Source organism: Ylistrum balloti, unplaced genomic scaffold (assembly GCF_031769215.1).
Source record: "Ylistrum balloti isolate Yb309-2 unplaced genomic scaffold, AGI_CSIRO_Ybal_v1 Utg369762, whole genome shotgun sequence".
Lineage (NCBI taxonomy): Eukaryota > Metazoa > Mollusca > Bivalvia > Pectinida > Pectinidae > Ylistrum > Ylistrum balloti.
The window spans coordinates 1,135,656-1,152,884 of record NW_026781960.1 but is presented as its reverse complement, the minus strand read 5'-3'; positions in this window follow the sequence as shown (position 1 = coordinate 1,152,884).

The following is a 17,229-nucleotide window of genomic DNA, read 5'->3' as shown; positions in this document are numbered from 1 at the left end:
TTTACCACTTGATCATAAATGTGCGAGAGTCTGTAGCTCCCCTAGTCTCTGTTTGAATTACTTAACTTACCCTGAAGCTGATCAATTGATATCAAAAGTGAAAAGTCTTTAAAATATATGAAATTACCTGTAAACAATAAAGGAAGAACGCATTGCACTTAAACAATTAAGTATGGACAGAACTAACATGATTATAATCAGCAGACCAGGAAACGTCGGAGTCGTCATGGACACTGACGAATATGAGAATATAGACAATAAAAACATGAAATTATCAAGCACAACCATACGGAAAATCTCAAGAAGGCTATCAGGAGCTCATTTTACACAAAGTAGTGTCTCTTTTTTTCACCAACAATCCCAATGGCAAAGCAATATATCAATATCACCGTTCACCTTTCTTGGAGAAGAAAGCTTTAAGAATAAGAGAATGAATGTGTTCTTTCTGTTTAGAATGGGATATGGTGGTATACAGAGTGGAGAGAAATAAGCAAATGCTCTTATAGAAGAGGGCGTGGGAGATTGGACGAAAGCTCTATGGACTGCTTTAAAAGTCACATAAAATTCACTTCTTAAGTAAACAGTATCACACAATGAGACTTTTGTACGTTTCAGTGTCTCTCACTGAAAGTTATGTGGTGCGTTTGTTCAAAAGAAACAGAGGCACTGTCATGTCAGGAATTCACAGGTGCTCTCAGAGATGAGTCCATACCCTCAGACGTGAACCATATCTACATCAGGGACAAAGGTAACTGTATTACTTGGTTTAACCCATTCAGATATGTTTATGAGATAATATTAAAAAACCAGGTAAATGGATGTGCCGGTGATACAATGGTAAAGCACTCGTCTTTCACGCGGACGATTGGACATTAGATAGTCTGGTTCCCTTCCACATTAGGATTCCATGGGCCACTTAGGTCTGGGCCAATAAAAATCATAGAAGTTAGTTTATATCTTGTTTTGCAATCGTATAAGATAAGTTTATAAATATTTGAAAAGGGGGTTTGTTTGTTGGGTTTATCGCTCCATGAACAGCCAGAGTCATTTTGAGACGTAGTCACCTTGCAGTATATGGTGGCACAGTCATTTGACGTCATACGAAGTCGTCTTCTATTAAGAGTAATTACGGTAACCAGCACCACAAACCACGGTTTCCTGAAAAACCTGCCATTATTAGGGACGTTGAGCCACGCACCTCGGATCTTCACCTGATGTAAATGAGCAGGAAAAGGGCTATCTATGTACTTCTTAATATACTTCTGCCCTCCATTTTCTGTCTATGTGAAGGTTATATGTGTATTTCTACATCAGATATGTGTCTATGTGAAGATTATATATGTATTTCTACATCAGATATGTGTCTATGTGAAGTTTCTAACAATGCATCGGAGATGTGCATCAAGTTCTTTCCGCACGTGAATTTAAGCTAGTTTCAAGTGAGTGACTAACAAAGGAGGAAGACTAGTGATTGCCGACACGATGGACAAGTTACATTACATCGTAGACCAACTCAACAGTGCCAGCCTGATAGGTTTGTAAACACATATCAATATCCTGCATTCCTCAACATCTTCACCTTTTAAAATTCAAATAAGAAGTCAACGTGACCTTGTCATTCGGGACATCATCTAATGGGTCACATTTATCGACCCCTATGTGTTTGATAATTCATTGAGACTATTTCCGGATCAGGCAACACATTGTTGGTTTTCGTCCCACCACAATGACATCACTGGGCGTGGTAGCATGTCACATCATATAGACAAAATCCTACGAAATCCCCGTAGCTTTCCTCTGTAGGAACAAAAGTGAGATGTCAGAAAAAGGTCTTTAGTACAGAGGGTGGAAAGCAGCATGGGTACCATGTTCGATCGTTTCTTGCTATCTGACAAAAATATGCAGCTGCAACCTGTACCTTCATCATCATCTTAAGCCATACAGCTTTAACAAATTATGAAGAAATGATATTGTACTAGTCAAATAATTCAAATAAAAACCTATCCTTGCCGTTAACAGGTAACAAAAACGAAATAAAACACAAAATAAACCAAGAATTACCTTCCTGTAGGAATCTGAACAGAACGAATAACTGACACTTTTAAATAAAATTGAAAAGACCAGAATATTATTGCTGTAAAATATTGTCGTTAACGATAATTTGAGCAGTATGTTTGATAAAAACATTCTTGTTGGAATTTTCAATAGGCCTTAAATAGTAATTGAGGTCAGAAGCACAAAATTCATGCTTGAGCATGAGAATGGTTTCATGAATACGGGTCCAGGTCTTCTCTCCTTAACCCATTTAAGGGATCTGCGTATACATTTTTTTCATATTTTGCCCTGGTTTTACAGAAATTTAGTTTGAATTCACATTCTTTTAGCATGCCAGTTTTATTTCGTTGGTATCAAACAAATCTCTGTCCAAAGGGAGCATACTCTTTGACATAGGATAGACACACAGTGCATGATACGCTATTCTCTACTATGAATCGTCAACTATTGTTCTACACGAATTTTGAGAAATCCCACAGTGTACATAGTAAACATTCAGTGAAAGGCATACTTATACAGCTATTGCTGGAAGGTATCATTGTGATTGCTCTTATTTAAAACAGTTGATAAAAGATGAAGATTCCTGTTTTAACATGTTTTAAGTTTTCAGTAGTGGACGGTCGGTGCTCAAAACGTTGATGATGGCTGGGTTTGGTCTACAAGTCAAGTGCTGTGTACAGACATGCATGCGATTAATAATGAGCAAGGCACTCCCTCTTCCCTGGAATTCTACCTAGCAAACCTCGATGATCGTTTTTGCTTTTGAATTACAACACCCAAACGCGAAAAATAATATATATTAACTTATGTCAGTACGGAAGGTTCATATTGTACTTCAGTTTTTTTTCCAGAGTGAAACGATGTGATTTCACTCATAAGTAGCTTGAGTATTGAACTCGAGAGGTAATGCTCCAGTAGTATTTTGTATTATCTCGACATCATGATACTCGATTAAGTTACCTAGATCCTAGATATTCGCCAGTATTTTCTGATCACTCCTACATCTATATATATCTCAGATCACAAATTTCAGTTTATGACCGATATTGTATCATCTAAATATGATCACATCAATTTCACAGGTTTAATCGACAGCCAAAGCGAAATCGCATAGTTACTAAACTCTAGACTATGTAGTGTACCTGTGTATGTCTTATCTCTTTGAACTCAAAGCGACTAGTACATCGGGGTCAATACGGAAGAGACATGAAAAGGTGAAGGGTTTAGCAATAGCTTTCGTGCGATCTGCTATTAGACCTTATATTGTCATTATCTTTGGCCTTATTTTTAATGTACATTTTCATGAGCCTCCCTGTAAATCTTTCTAAAATGATAAATTTGTGTTTTGATTTATGATTCTGTTGACAAGTTGTCTTTGTTTTTTTGTTTTTTGTTTTTTTTTTTATTATTATTTTTTAATTATCACTATTCTATGGCGATATTACATAAACTTGTCTTTCCAAATCTTCGGTGTTTATCGTGTTTAAACACTCGCGGTATGACTGAGAAATCACTGTGAACCGACAATAAATTATCCCTAGGTTTTTGTTGTATTGGTTAAATGTTGCATTCGTGTTATCTACAGATCCCCGGTTGCTCAAATGTTACTTCACAGTTAGAATTATCCAGCGGTTAGGGGAAATTCAAATACTTGCTACTGAAGAAATATCTATGTTATAGGCAAAAGTACGAGTGTCTCTCAAACTGTATCGATCTGACCTTTCAACCTGGTAAAGAATGTTTCCAATTTTATTCATATTTGCAATTTTTCTCACATCACTGGTTATATCTAACCAGCCTTTGAAATCTCTAACTAGCTTTGAAATCTCTCACCAGCCTTTGATATCTCTAACTAGCTTTGAAATATCGAACCAGTCTTTGTAATATCTAACTAGCTTTGAAATATCCAACCAGCCTTTGAAATCTCTAACCAGCCTTTGAAAGCTCTAACCAGTCTTTGAAATCTCTAACTAGCTTTGAAATATCTAACCAGTCTTTGAAATATCTAACCAGATTTGAAAATATCTAACCAGCTTTGAAATATCTAACTAGCTTTGAAATATCTATCTTTGAAATCTCTAACCAGTCTTTGAAATCTCAAACCAGCCTTTGAACAACTGGAGCCAGGTTTCACCCAGAACGATTATAAATAAAATCTCACTCTAGGTGATGACACATTGGCATCAACAACTTGAATTTACATCAATTACATGGAGGTACTTGTAAAGTCAATGATTTTTAACATATTGTGAAAAGAAGTACCTATTGCTTGAGTGTTGGTGTCGTGGAGGAACTTGTTTAATAGTCAAGTATCTTTGTATCTCTATCTATCCTGCGATTTTACTTTTCTTTATTTAACTTGCCACATACCATACGAGGTCCAAAACACTTTCCAATTGCTCATTTTATCAAATGATTTTTCATCACCTCTTCAAAGCCTATCAGTGTATTTTTAGAGTTTTTAGTAGTTTTATCTCTCCTGCCATTGCCTCTGTCGCTTCTTCAGTTCTGACGTATCATTCTTCCAGGCTTGCATTGTTCATCTACTTCCAAAATGTTTGTTTTCATATATCAATTTTTTATCAATATATTGCTCACGTATAATATCATAAATGAAATTATGCTTCCGTCATTTTGAGCTCACCCTCATATTTTCAAGCTAGCTATTGATGAGTGTTTCAATGTTATTTTACTATATATAACAAGAGACCCATAGGTCCTGTATTACTTACCTGGTTTGGTTTGCTAAAACTGATTTATTTAAACTAAAGGTAAATTACTTAAAACACTTGTTTCCCCGTAAATGAGTCACCCCTCCTCCCAAAAGGTGTTAGATGCACTGCTTGTACAAAACAAAGCTTTCTTCACCAATTTTATTTTCAGTTCCAACAGAAAAAGGATTTTAAAGAATTTGCTCTATTTTCACTACTAACAGTAGTTACACGTTACAACCAGTGAGATCAGTTTTCACTACAACATAAAATAATGAAAAACAGAGGAGATGACACACACAAACTACAAAAGACTGCTGAAAGAATATTCTATGGTAATGTACAAACAAAATTTTCTTATGGTAATGTACAAACAAAATTTTCTTTATTATATGAGAATAGACTGGAGAGGTTTTCTTGGTTACAGGAAAATAGACTGGAGAGATTTTCTTGGTTACCGGAAAATAGACTGGAGAGATTTTCTTTGTTACAGGAAAATAGACTGTAGAGATTTTCTTTGTTACAGGAAAATAGACTGTAGAGATTTTCTTTGTTAGAGGAATATAGGCTGTAGAAATTTTCTGTGTTACAGGAAAATATACTGAAGAGATTTTCTTTGTTAGAGGAATATAGACTGTAGAGATTTTCTTTGTTACAGGAAAATAGACTGTAGAGATTTTCTTTGTTAGAGGAATATAGACTGTAGAAATTTTCTGTGTTACAGGAAAATAGACTGAAGAGATTTTCTTTGTTAGAGGAATATAGAATGGAGATATTTTCTTTGTTACAGGAAAATAGACTGTAGAGATTTTCTTTGTTAGAGGAATATAGAATGGAGATATTTTCTTTGTTACAGGAAAATAGACTGTAGAGATTTTCTTTGTTAGAGGAATATAGACTGTAGAAATTTTCTGTGTTACAGGAAAATAGACTGAAGAGATTTTCTTTGTTAGAGGAATATAGACTGTAGAAATTTTCTGTGTTACAGGAAAATAGACTGTAGAGATTTTCTTTGTTAGAGGAATATAGACTGGAGAGATTTTCTTTGTTAGAGGAATATAGACTGAAGAGATTTTCTTTGTTAGAGGAATATAGACTGTAGAGATTTTCTTTGTTACAGGAAAATAGACTGGAGAGATTTTCTTTGTTAGTGGAATATAGACTGGAGAGATTTTCTTTGTTAGAGGAATATAGACTGTAGAGATTTTCTTTGTTAGAGGAATATAGACTGGAGAGATTTTCTTTGTTAGAGGAATATAGACTGGAGAGATTTTCTTTGTTAGAGGAATATAGACTGAAGAGATTTTCTTTGTTAGAGGAATATAGACTGGAGAGATTTTCTTTGTTAGAGGAATATAGACTGAAGAGATTTTCTTTGTTAGAGGAATATAGACTGGAGAGATTTTCTTTGTTAGAGGAATATAGACTGAAGAGATTTTCTTTGTTAGAGGAATATAGACTGAAGAGATTTTCTTTGTTAGAGGAATATAGACTGAAGAGATTTTCTTTGTTAGAGGAATATAGACTGGAGAGATTTTCTTTGTTAGAGGAATATAGACTGAAGAGATTTTCTTTGTTAGAGGAATATAGACTGGAGAGATTTTCTTTGTTAGAGGAATATAGACTGAAGAGATTTTCTTTGTTAGAGGAATATAGACTGAAGAGATTTTCTTTGTTAGAGGAATATAGACTGTAGAGATTTTCTTTGTTACAGGAAAATAGACTGTAGAGATTTTCTTTGTTAGAGGAATATAGACTGGAGAGATTTTCTTTGTTATAGGAAAATAGACTGAAGAGATTGTATTTGTTACAGGAAAATAGACTGAAGAGATTGTATTTGTTACAGGAAAATAGACTGGAGAGATTTTCTTTGTTAGAGGAATATAGACTGAAGAGATTTTCTTGGTTACAGGAAAATAGACTGAAGAGATTTTCTTTGTTAGATGAATATAGACTGGAGAGATTTTCTTTGTTACAAGAAAAATACACTGAAGAGATTTTCTTTGTTAGATGAATATAGACTGGAGAGATTTTCTTTGTTAGATGAATATAGACTGGAGAGATTTTCTTTGTTACAAGAAAAATACACTGAAGAGATTTTCTTTGTTAGAGGAATATAGACTGGAGAGATTGTCTTTGTTACAAGAAAAATACACTGAAGAGATTTTCTTGGTTACAGGAAAAATACACTGTAGAGATTTTCTTTGTTATAGGAATATAGACTGGAGAGATTGTCTTTGTTAGAGGAATATAGACTGGAGAGATTTTCTTTGTTAGAGGAATATAGACTGAAGAGATTGTCTTTGTTAGAGGAATATAGACTGGAGAGATTTTCTTTATTACAGGAAAATAGACTGGAGAGATTTTCTTTACAGTATTTATGGACACGAGTTGTGTGACAAATAGAATAAATCTCTGGTACTGTAAATATGTGTTATTGATGTTTTTCTTATTTGTAGCATATTTGATGTTATTTATTTTGTAAAATGGACAAAAAGACATGTATGCATGGACTTTGTAGAGCAATGATAGCGCGATGTTGCTTGTTTAATTCACGTCCGAGTCAATGATAGTGTTATGTTGCTTGTTTAATTCACGTCCGAGTCAATGGTAGTGTGATGTTGCTTGTTTAATCCACGTCCGAGTCAAAGGTAGTGTGATGTTGCTTGTTTAATTCACGTCCGAGTCAATGGTAGTGTGATGTTGCTTGTTTAATTCATGTCCGAGTCAATGGTAGTGTGATGTTGCTTGTTTAATCCACGTCCGAGTCAAAGGTAGTGTGATGTTGCTTGTTTAATCCACGTCCGAGTCAATAATAGTGCTATGTTGCTTGTTTAATTCACGTCCGAGTCAAAGGTAGTGTGATGTTGCTTGTTTAATTCACGTCCGAGTCAATGGTAGTGTGATGTTGCTTGTTTAATCCACGTCCGAGTCAATAATAGTGTTATGTTGCTTGTTTAATTCACGTCCGAGTCAAAGGTAGTGTGATGTTGCTTGTTTAATTCACGTCCGAGTCAATGGTAGTGTGATGTTGCCTGTTTAATCCACCTCCGAGTCAAAGGTAGTGTGATGTTGCTTGTTTAATTCACGTCCGAGTCAAAGGTAGTGTGATGTTGCTTGTTTAATTCACGTCCGAGTCAATGGTAGTGTGATGTTGCTTGTTTAATTCACGTCCGAGTCAAAGGTAGTGTGATGTTGCTTGTTTAATTCACGTCCGAGTCAATGGTAGTGTGATGTTGCTTGTTTAATTCACGTCCGAGTCAAAGGTAGTGTGATGTTGCTTGTTTAATTCACGTCCGAGTCAATGGTAGTGTGATGTTGCTTGTTTAATTCATGTCCGAGTCAATGGTAGTGTGATGTTGCTTGTTTAATCCACGTCCGAGTCAATAATAGTGCTATGTTGCTTGTTTAATTCACGTCCGAGTCAAAGGTAGTGTGATGTTGCTTGTTTAATTCACGTCCGAGTCAATGGTAGTGTGATGTTGCCTGTTTAATCCACGTCCGAGTCAAAGGTAGTGTGATGTTGCTTGTTTAATTCACGTCCGAGTCAATGGTAGTGTGATGTTGCTTGTTTAATTCACGTCCGAGTCAATGGTAGTGTGATGTTGCTTGTTTAATTCACGTCCGAGTCAAAGGTAGTGTGATGTTGCTTGTTTAATTCACGTCCGAGTCAGTGGTAGTGTGATGTTGCTTGTTTAATCCACGTCCGAGTCAAAGATAATGCGATGTTGTTTGTTTAATTCACGTCCGAGTCAAAGGTAGTGTGATGTTGCTTGTTTAATCCACGTCCGAGTCAAAGATAATGCGATGTTGTTTGTTTAATCCACGTCCGAGTCAATGGTAAGGCGATGTTGTTTGTTTAATTCACGTCCGAGTCAAAGGTAGTGCGATGTTGTTTAATTCACGTCCGAGTCAATGATAGTGCGATGTTGTTTTTTTAACTCACGTCCGAGTCAATGGTAGTGCGATGTTGTTTGTTTAATCCACGTCCGAGTCAATGGTAGTGTGATGTCGTTTGTTTAATTCACGTCCGAGTCAAAGATATTGCGATGTTGTTTGTTTCATACACAGGTGTCCAAAGTTCCAGGTGTTACAAAAGAAAGTTATGTGGTAAATAGAGCCTATTAAATGCGCATTTATATTTAAAACGAGTCTTAGATTTTTTTGGGGTGTGTATTTTTTGTTTTTATTTTGTTGGGGTTTTTTTTGTCAGCCTAGCGAACAAATATCAAAACTTCCAGACAAGATTCATAAATTATCATGACATGAAATCAAGCTGAAAGATGTTTTTATCACACAACTCCGAAAAGGAACAGATAGATTTTAAAGTCAAAATATAAGGACAGAATCAAATTGAGGCAGTAATTTTATTACACTATTTTCAATTCATGACGTAACGTCATTGTCCACGGTACAGGTATATTACCCACGTCACATATATGTTACCTGAGCGAATTCACTGAAGCACGGGCCTGTTATATGATAAAAAGATTTATGAGAGATATGAGAGATACACGGAATGTAATCGTTCACTGATATTTATTATTCATAATAAAACAGCTATTAAATGTAACACTTTCGAGTGATAAAAATGGAAATCCTGCCTTGTAACTGCAACTTGGCTGTATTTATATAATAATGGGACTTTAATGGCCTGTATCTTAAATAGCTTATGTAGAGTAACAGAAATGCATATGATTGTGTATAGTGTATGTAGCTGTAGCTTGTGTATAGTGTATGTAGCTGTAGCTTGTGTATAGTGTATGTAGCTGTAGCTTGTGTATAGTGTATGTAGCTGTAGCTTGTGTATAGTGTATGTAGCTGTAGCTTGTGTATAGTGTATGTAGCTGTAGCTATAACGCATCTAAAACAGAAAATACACATAAATATATAATTGTGTATAGTGTATGTAGCTGTAGCTTGTGTATAGTGTATGTAGCTGTAGCTATAACGCATCTAAAATAGAAAGTACACATAAATATATAATTGTGTATAGTGTATGTAGCTGTAGCTATAACGCATCTAAAACAGAAAATACACATCAATATATAATTGTGTATAGTGTATGTAGCTGTAGCTATAACGCATCTAAAACAGAAAATACACATAAATATATAATTCAAAATGAATTAGCGATTGTCTCACCTTATCAAATAAATGTAAGGCCAAATACATTTGACATATTGGACGCCAATCGAAATACATTCGGAAACTGAAAGTGAATGCGACACAGCAAGAAAATCATTTTTCATCCGAAATCTGTTACAGCTCACTCATTATAGTTCTGTTTCTGGTTCAGCGATGACTTTTATTTTTGGTCAATACATCCGACATGAAGTGATACTAATGATGATCACACCACTGATGTATAATGGTTATAAAGTTTAAAACAGTGTTCCAAGAAAACATTATATTAACCGGAAAGTACCATCAACCAATGTGGCATAAACCGGATTTCACTGTATGAAAGGCTGAAAATGTCGTCGTCAGGTATACCACGAATTTTAAACTATATCAAAACCTAGAATTACTTATAATGTTCCAATCAGTTGTGAAATCAGGTTGTTAGATTACTTGCGATTACCACGAACGAGCATCAAATGAATTTGTCAGACTCCTGATACAGATGTATGGTATTGTTTGATACGAGTGGCTGTATACAGATGTATGGTATTGTTTGATACGAGTGGTTGTATACAGATGCATGGTATTGTTTGATACGAGTTGTTGTATACAGATGCCTGATATTGTTTGATACGAGTTGTTGTATACAGATGCCTGATATTGTTTGATACGAGTTGTTGTATACAGATGCATGGTATTGTTTGATACGAGTTGTTGTATACAGATGCCTGATATTGTTTGATACGAGTTGTTGTATACATATGCATGGTATTGTTTGATACGAGTTGTTGTATACATATGCATGATATTGTTTGATACGAGTTGTTGTATACAGATGCATGGTATTGTTTGATACGAGTTGTTGTATACAGATGCCTGATATTGTTTGATACGAGTTGTTGTATACAGATGCATGGTATTGTTTGATACGAGTTGTTGTATACAGATGCCTGATATTGTTTGATACGAGTTGTTGTATACAGATGCCTGATATTGTTTGATACGAGTGGCTGTATACAGATGCCTGATATTGTTTGATACGAGTGGCTGTATACAGATATATGGTATGAATTGTTTTATATGAATGTATCTATACAGATTTATGGTATATAAATTTCATGTATGATAAGTTTTTATTAGAATGTTTTTATTTCGATAAAAACAAATTAAGTTAAAAAAAATCCGTTTGTACTCTAACTTATCTCGATCGGTCAGTCAAATCAAATACTTAGATTTTTAATGTTTTGATTGACAAAAACGGGGAGAGTTCATATAGTTGAAAAAATCAATTTGTTTTTAAAACAGTAATTATTTAAAATATCTTACAGTAACTAAGGTATCTCACAAAAATTAAGATATCTCTGATACTATATATAGATATATATATCATTATTTAAGATTGTACAACAGACACACAAGTGACAATAATAATTAAGAATATTATACAGCAGTGCCAAATAATGAAGTTAACTGTGCCGTTCAACTATTTTGTCCTTCTACACCTGTCAGTGATGCTAAGGCCCTACTAAAATTCTGGAACTCAATCTGGAGGCGAATATAATTACATAATATGTCATACGGAAATGCCATAAACGTCTTAAACATGTGTCCAATAACACAGCGTCATTAACTTTGGCCATGTCTTGATAACGTTACATGATTTACATGGTAAACAGAATCTTATACTTGTGTTAATGTTATATGGAATCTATCAATCTCGCTCAATTATTTACTATATCCATGTACTAAATTCTATATTTAAACCCGTGAGATGCCAAGACCCTTTGGCCAAGTGAGATATCAAATTAACTCGTTTGATAAATTCCATATAGCATCTTTCATGACCTACATGACTCGCCTTCTCCTCCAAGAGTTATCTCTCTTGTACCGCAGTAGTGCGACCTGCCCACTTCTAATCTACAACATCATAGTTGACACCAGATGCGCTGACGATGGTTATTTTAAATGCAAGACGAAATGTTTATGGATATATTTTTTCTCGCTTGATTCATCATTATCGCTGAACTAAATCTACAAAGTACGTCCAAATTAATAAACCAATACACAACAGGTGCTCGTTCATCAAGTTGATGATCTACAGTTGTGAAAATAAAAAAGTACCATAAAATTTCTTCATGCCATTAAGTGGACGAAGTTGTAATTACCACAAATAAGAAATGTGTAAATTCAATGCGTGTAAGATTCAATCGATAAACGTTATGAAATCATAAAACTAGCTAATCCTCGCAGTGTATTGCAATGTTCTGCATGATAATTGCGTTGACATCGCATTGCATCATGGGTATTGACACATGCGCAATGAACCGTCAGCCATTTTCTGCAGAATGTTTTGCCTGATGAAAAATTCCGTGTAAATATGGTTTGCTTTGAATCAATAATTTGTGAAAATGGATTCATCGTATGGATCTACAGCTATACAGGGACATCAGACTGCAGTATGTACGGTATGTTATTATCCTTTTTCGCTTGAAGAGACGATGTCTTCCGTTCAGTGACCCTAACGTTGACACTAAACGGGTGCTCGCGTCCGGGTTTGGGATGGTAAAGTTATTAGGCAAATACTTCCAGAAATACTTTGACAGCTTCTCTATAACATCGTTCTTTCAGAAAACAATTATCAACATCGTCAGTTACACCAGTATCGCAAAGTCGGCGTGAAATCTGCTTAAATGTGTTGGAAAGCATTTCAAAAGGGTCCATGTGTACATTATCGTAACCGCAGAATGTCAACAAAAAGCCAGGGGACATACATATGAGTTAAATATGATGCGAACAAGTTCAGTCTCATTGCTGACACTTATGGAACTTATTAAACATATTTTATAGATGTAAATACACAGGTTACGTCATATTTTTGAAGGTTCATATCTGAACCTTGACAAAGTAAGCGAACAGACACAACCGTCTGCTTTCCAATTATTTAGGTCATGGAACCAGACATCCCTAGACACTGTACTACCATGCATCGGCTTTGCCTCTTTTCCCTTATCCATTCAACATTCCATATTACTTATGTAATTGATTTGCCAAGACAAATAACCCGTGTCACTGTTTTGAGTTAAGAACTGTCTTTATCCATATCATATAAGATTTATCAAGACTGGTAGGTAACCATAATGTTCTCAGGTGTATGTGTTGCATCCAACCCTGCAGTATTTTAAGGAAACTGGGACAGTTTACATAATTTCATGGACTTTTATAACACTAATGATAATAACAGCAAACCTAATAATGTATTTCATCAACTCATGGGGCTCTGTTTTCAGTGGGTTTTTTTTCAAAATATTACTATTTTATGAACAATTTCTTTCATAAATATATCTATTTATACTAATGTTATAGTTTTAGACACATGAATTCTAGATCAAGGGTATCCATGTATGAGGTAAACAAAAAGGAATCTCCCATGAAAATCGGTGATTCACAGTACTTCAAAACAAAAGTAAGCAACTGGAAAAAATGGCTACAGTTAACACTTATCATTTGGACGATGAAAGATTTAGGAGAAGTGAGTAGCAGGTTTTACTAACACACCATTGAAGTATGTTTTTTAGCGATATTTTTATGAAATGGTGAGATTATCGATATTATCAGAGGTCACCATTTGTGTGTTTAGTGTGCAATAACTTTTAAAACATCAAAATTGTAAAGAATACCTTCAAAATAGATATTGTTCATTAAAGAGGCATTTTCAAAGAAATATTAAAGACATATGGCTTCTATTCAAATGGATATTGTTTTTCAAAAACTGAGCTGCAGTCCTTTACATATTAGAAAGGAAAATTTTGACACATGGTAAATTTTCATGACATGAAAAAAGATTTTTTCAGAAAAAAAGAGTTGCGCCCGATTGCATTACCTCCCTTGAAAACATGAAATTGGGCTGGCTATGAATTAACCAGATGCCGACCAAGAAATAAATAAATAAGATAAAACAAACAGATATTCCATATTTTGCCTAAAATTGTTATACCAAAATATCAACATTAAAATATGCTTGCAATATTCCTAGACAAAACAAATGAACATGAATTGCCATTTCGTTGTTAATCAGTGCATTAACAATGTCATACAATTCTTTTATTTAATGCTATTGTGTGCTATAAGAAATATCAATTTTGCTTTCATCTTTCGAACTCGGTACTGAATAGAGAAAAAAATTGTGTTGTAAAATGTTCAAGTCAGCTACCTGTGCTAGGTTTAGTCAACCAAAACCTTTACTGTCACTACTGATTACATGAATAGGACTCCTAATAAGGCCCAAACAAATAGAACAAGAAAGAAATTGTTAAGTATAAACTTGATACCAATTTTTTCTCACAGCCTTTTTTTATTGCATTGGTATGATGCCAGTCGTAGTTTTATGAATATTCAAATATTTTGATAGAGGCGTTGTTTGGAAAAGCTGGCCTATTTAGCAAGTGTTGTGTTTTTTCAATAAACATACAATGTCTTTTCTCTCCCAGAAGTCCAGTTTGACATCTCATATTCTAAAATCAACAGAGAATGGTGACAGAAAAAGTTTAATATTCAAACCAGTGTTGTGTTTCAGGGCTTGACATTACCATTTTTCTCACCTGTCCATTTGGAAAACCATGTGTCTGACTGTTCAATTCACATTAAAAATTTCAAGTGGATATCAGATTTCTAGTAGATTGAAGTTCCAATAAATAATGAAGGATGTAACAGACTATTGTAAACTTTTGCTATGGCTTTCAAAGGGATATAAGCCTAGGGAAAAAGCTGGGGCTTATAATCCGGAAAGTATGGCACATGTAACGATCAATATTTTACTTCATATCAATACACTTATAGAGGAACTTGTTTAAAAGTTTATCAAATAAACTGTGCGTATTTGTAAAAAATACAAGTTACTGTAGACCGAAAATTTCTGTCTCTAAAATGACAATTCTATTCACATTTATTATGCTGCTATTGATTTTTTTTTACATATTTATGTCGCATGCCAAAGGCAACATATAGGTAATATTTATGATATAGGTGAGGTTTGAAGGTCAAAGGTCAAGGACAGTATTACCATATATAGAAGATTGGTTTACATACAATAAATTGAGTTTTCTTTGGACAATTACACTAAAATTTCATGCAGTGCTTCCTTACCAAAGGGGCTTGCTTAGGTTTGATTTTGATGTTTGAAGGTCAAAGGTCAAAGCTACTTCCTATAAATAGAAAATTTTGTTTTCCTACAATAACCTTACCAAAGGTACTTGCATGGGGTTGCTTTTCAGGTCAAAAGGTCCAAAGATCAATTGGTTTTGTGTGATTACTTAAGTTTTCTTTGTACAATTAGACTCAAGTTTCATACATTGCTTTTTAACCAAAGAGGCTTGTTTGAGATTGCTTTTAGGTGGGTTGTCCCTGTTCCTGCAATATTTGCAGCAAATCAGTATTTTTGTATACTGTGGATTCATTTTCTTTCGTGGGGGTCCAATTTTCGTTGTTTTCGTGGATGAGCAAATCCACGAATTTAAAAACACAACGAAATATGAACTACTTACTAAAGTAATTTTGGAATTTGACCAAGTAATCTTTGCCGACACCAGAAACGTCCACCGGTAATGACAGAAGCCCCGTAATTAGTCGGGAGTCGGGTAGCCCAGGAACGTCAGGCTTTCGCAGATTCAATTTCCCGGATTTTAACCACTGTGTTAACGACATGATGGATAAGATACATAATGATATGTTCATCACTGTGATTTCTTTATACTATCGTCAGTGAGTTGTGTTTTTACTTCATAATTGTTTCTGCAGATCTTGTTTACACACCTGTTTACACACATGGTCCAATCGATACGCGTGGTGTTTTCATATGACTGCGGTACACCGACTGATCAGCACACAATGTTTATCCACTGAAAACAATTGTTTCTGATAATTACCGATTGATTACACGCCTGGATATATACTGATTTGTGGTTTGATATTAATGCGAGACACAGGACGCCATCTTGGAAAAAAACGTTCTTTTATTCTTGTCATCAGTGTTAATTCCTGTGAACATAGCCTTAATACAAACAGAAAAAATTTCGACTGGAAGCAAAAAGAGAAAATTCTAAAGTTTTTATTTTTTTCCCACAGAATCAAAAATCCACGAATTTATGAGTCCACGAAACTGTCTAATTTGTAGAAACAACGAAAATTGAACCCAACGAAAATAAATGAATCCACAGTATACTAATTCTGCATGTAATTGTGATGTACGGATCTATCCTCGGTATTCAATTCCCTTCAACACTTTACATCTAATCTGCAAGTATACTCATCACATCTCAAATAAATGGACAAAGTATATAGAGTCGTAACTTGTTATCTCGAAAGTCGTGGGACCGTGGAAAATATTTCGATTTTGCCATATTTCGAGTCAAACAAAGTGTAAACTAAGGTTGACAATATCAGTTTCCTGAACAAAGTAGGGCGATGGTAACAAGTACACAACATAGTTGAATCTGATATTTTAAATGACAGTAAATCATCAAATGAATTTATCCTACTTTTTCCTTTTATTGTTTATTTATCCAAATAGCAAAACATGTAATAACTCCAATCAAATGCAACTGTACTCGCATCATTCCATCCCACACACGCGTACAATACCCTTACTTACCAAGCACATATACATCATATATTTTATGGAATGACATAAAATGAAATTTAATTTTGCTTTTGATACACTACAAGATCATATCAATATGACTTTATTATGAATATAAATATTATGAAAATAAGCGCAGGTTTTTCCAAAAGGGCCGGTCGCCAGCCAATTTTACCGGCTACTTTGATCATTTGGCCACCTACACCAATCCAGTACAAGGCAGGCCAGCATCCTACTTTCACTACACAGCCTACTTCTAACAAAATTATGGAAAACCCTATAAACGTATGAAAAGGTGGCACTAGAAAGTTTTTACCTGTTACAGAAAACATTGTACAAGTGGTAGGCTTAACAAATGACATACAGATATAGACTCTATCAATGAAAAATACTTTCAGCACTTCATTGTCCAAACACTGAATCTGACAAAGTGACAGATCACAGTCATTTAATTAACAAGTTCAAAATTAGTTTCTTTCGGAATTATGGGGATCAGATTTCGTTAAAAAGTTAATACTGGTTTGACGGTTTCGTTTTTATCTTTCCTGAAGATGCATGCAACCAAGCTAAATGTTTTCATGTTTTGTGTAAAAGCGCTACTTTTTTAGGTCGCCTGAGCCGAAGGCTCATGGTGACCTATTGCCATCATGATTTGTCTGTCGTCGTGCGTCGTTAACTTTTCACATATTCGACTTCTTCTCAAGA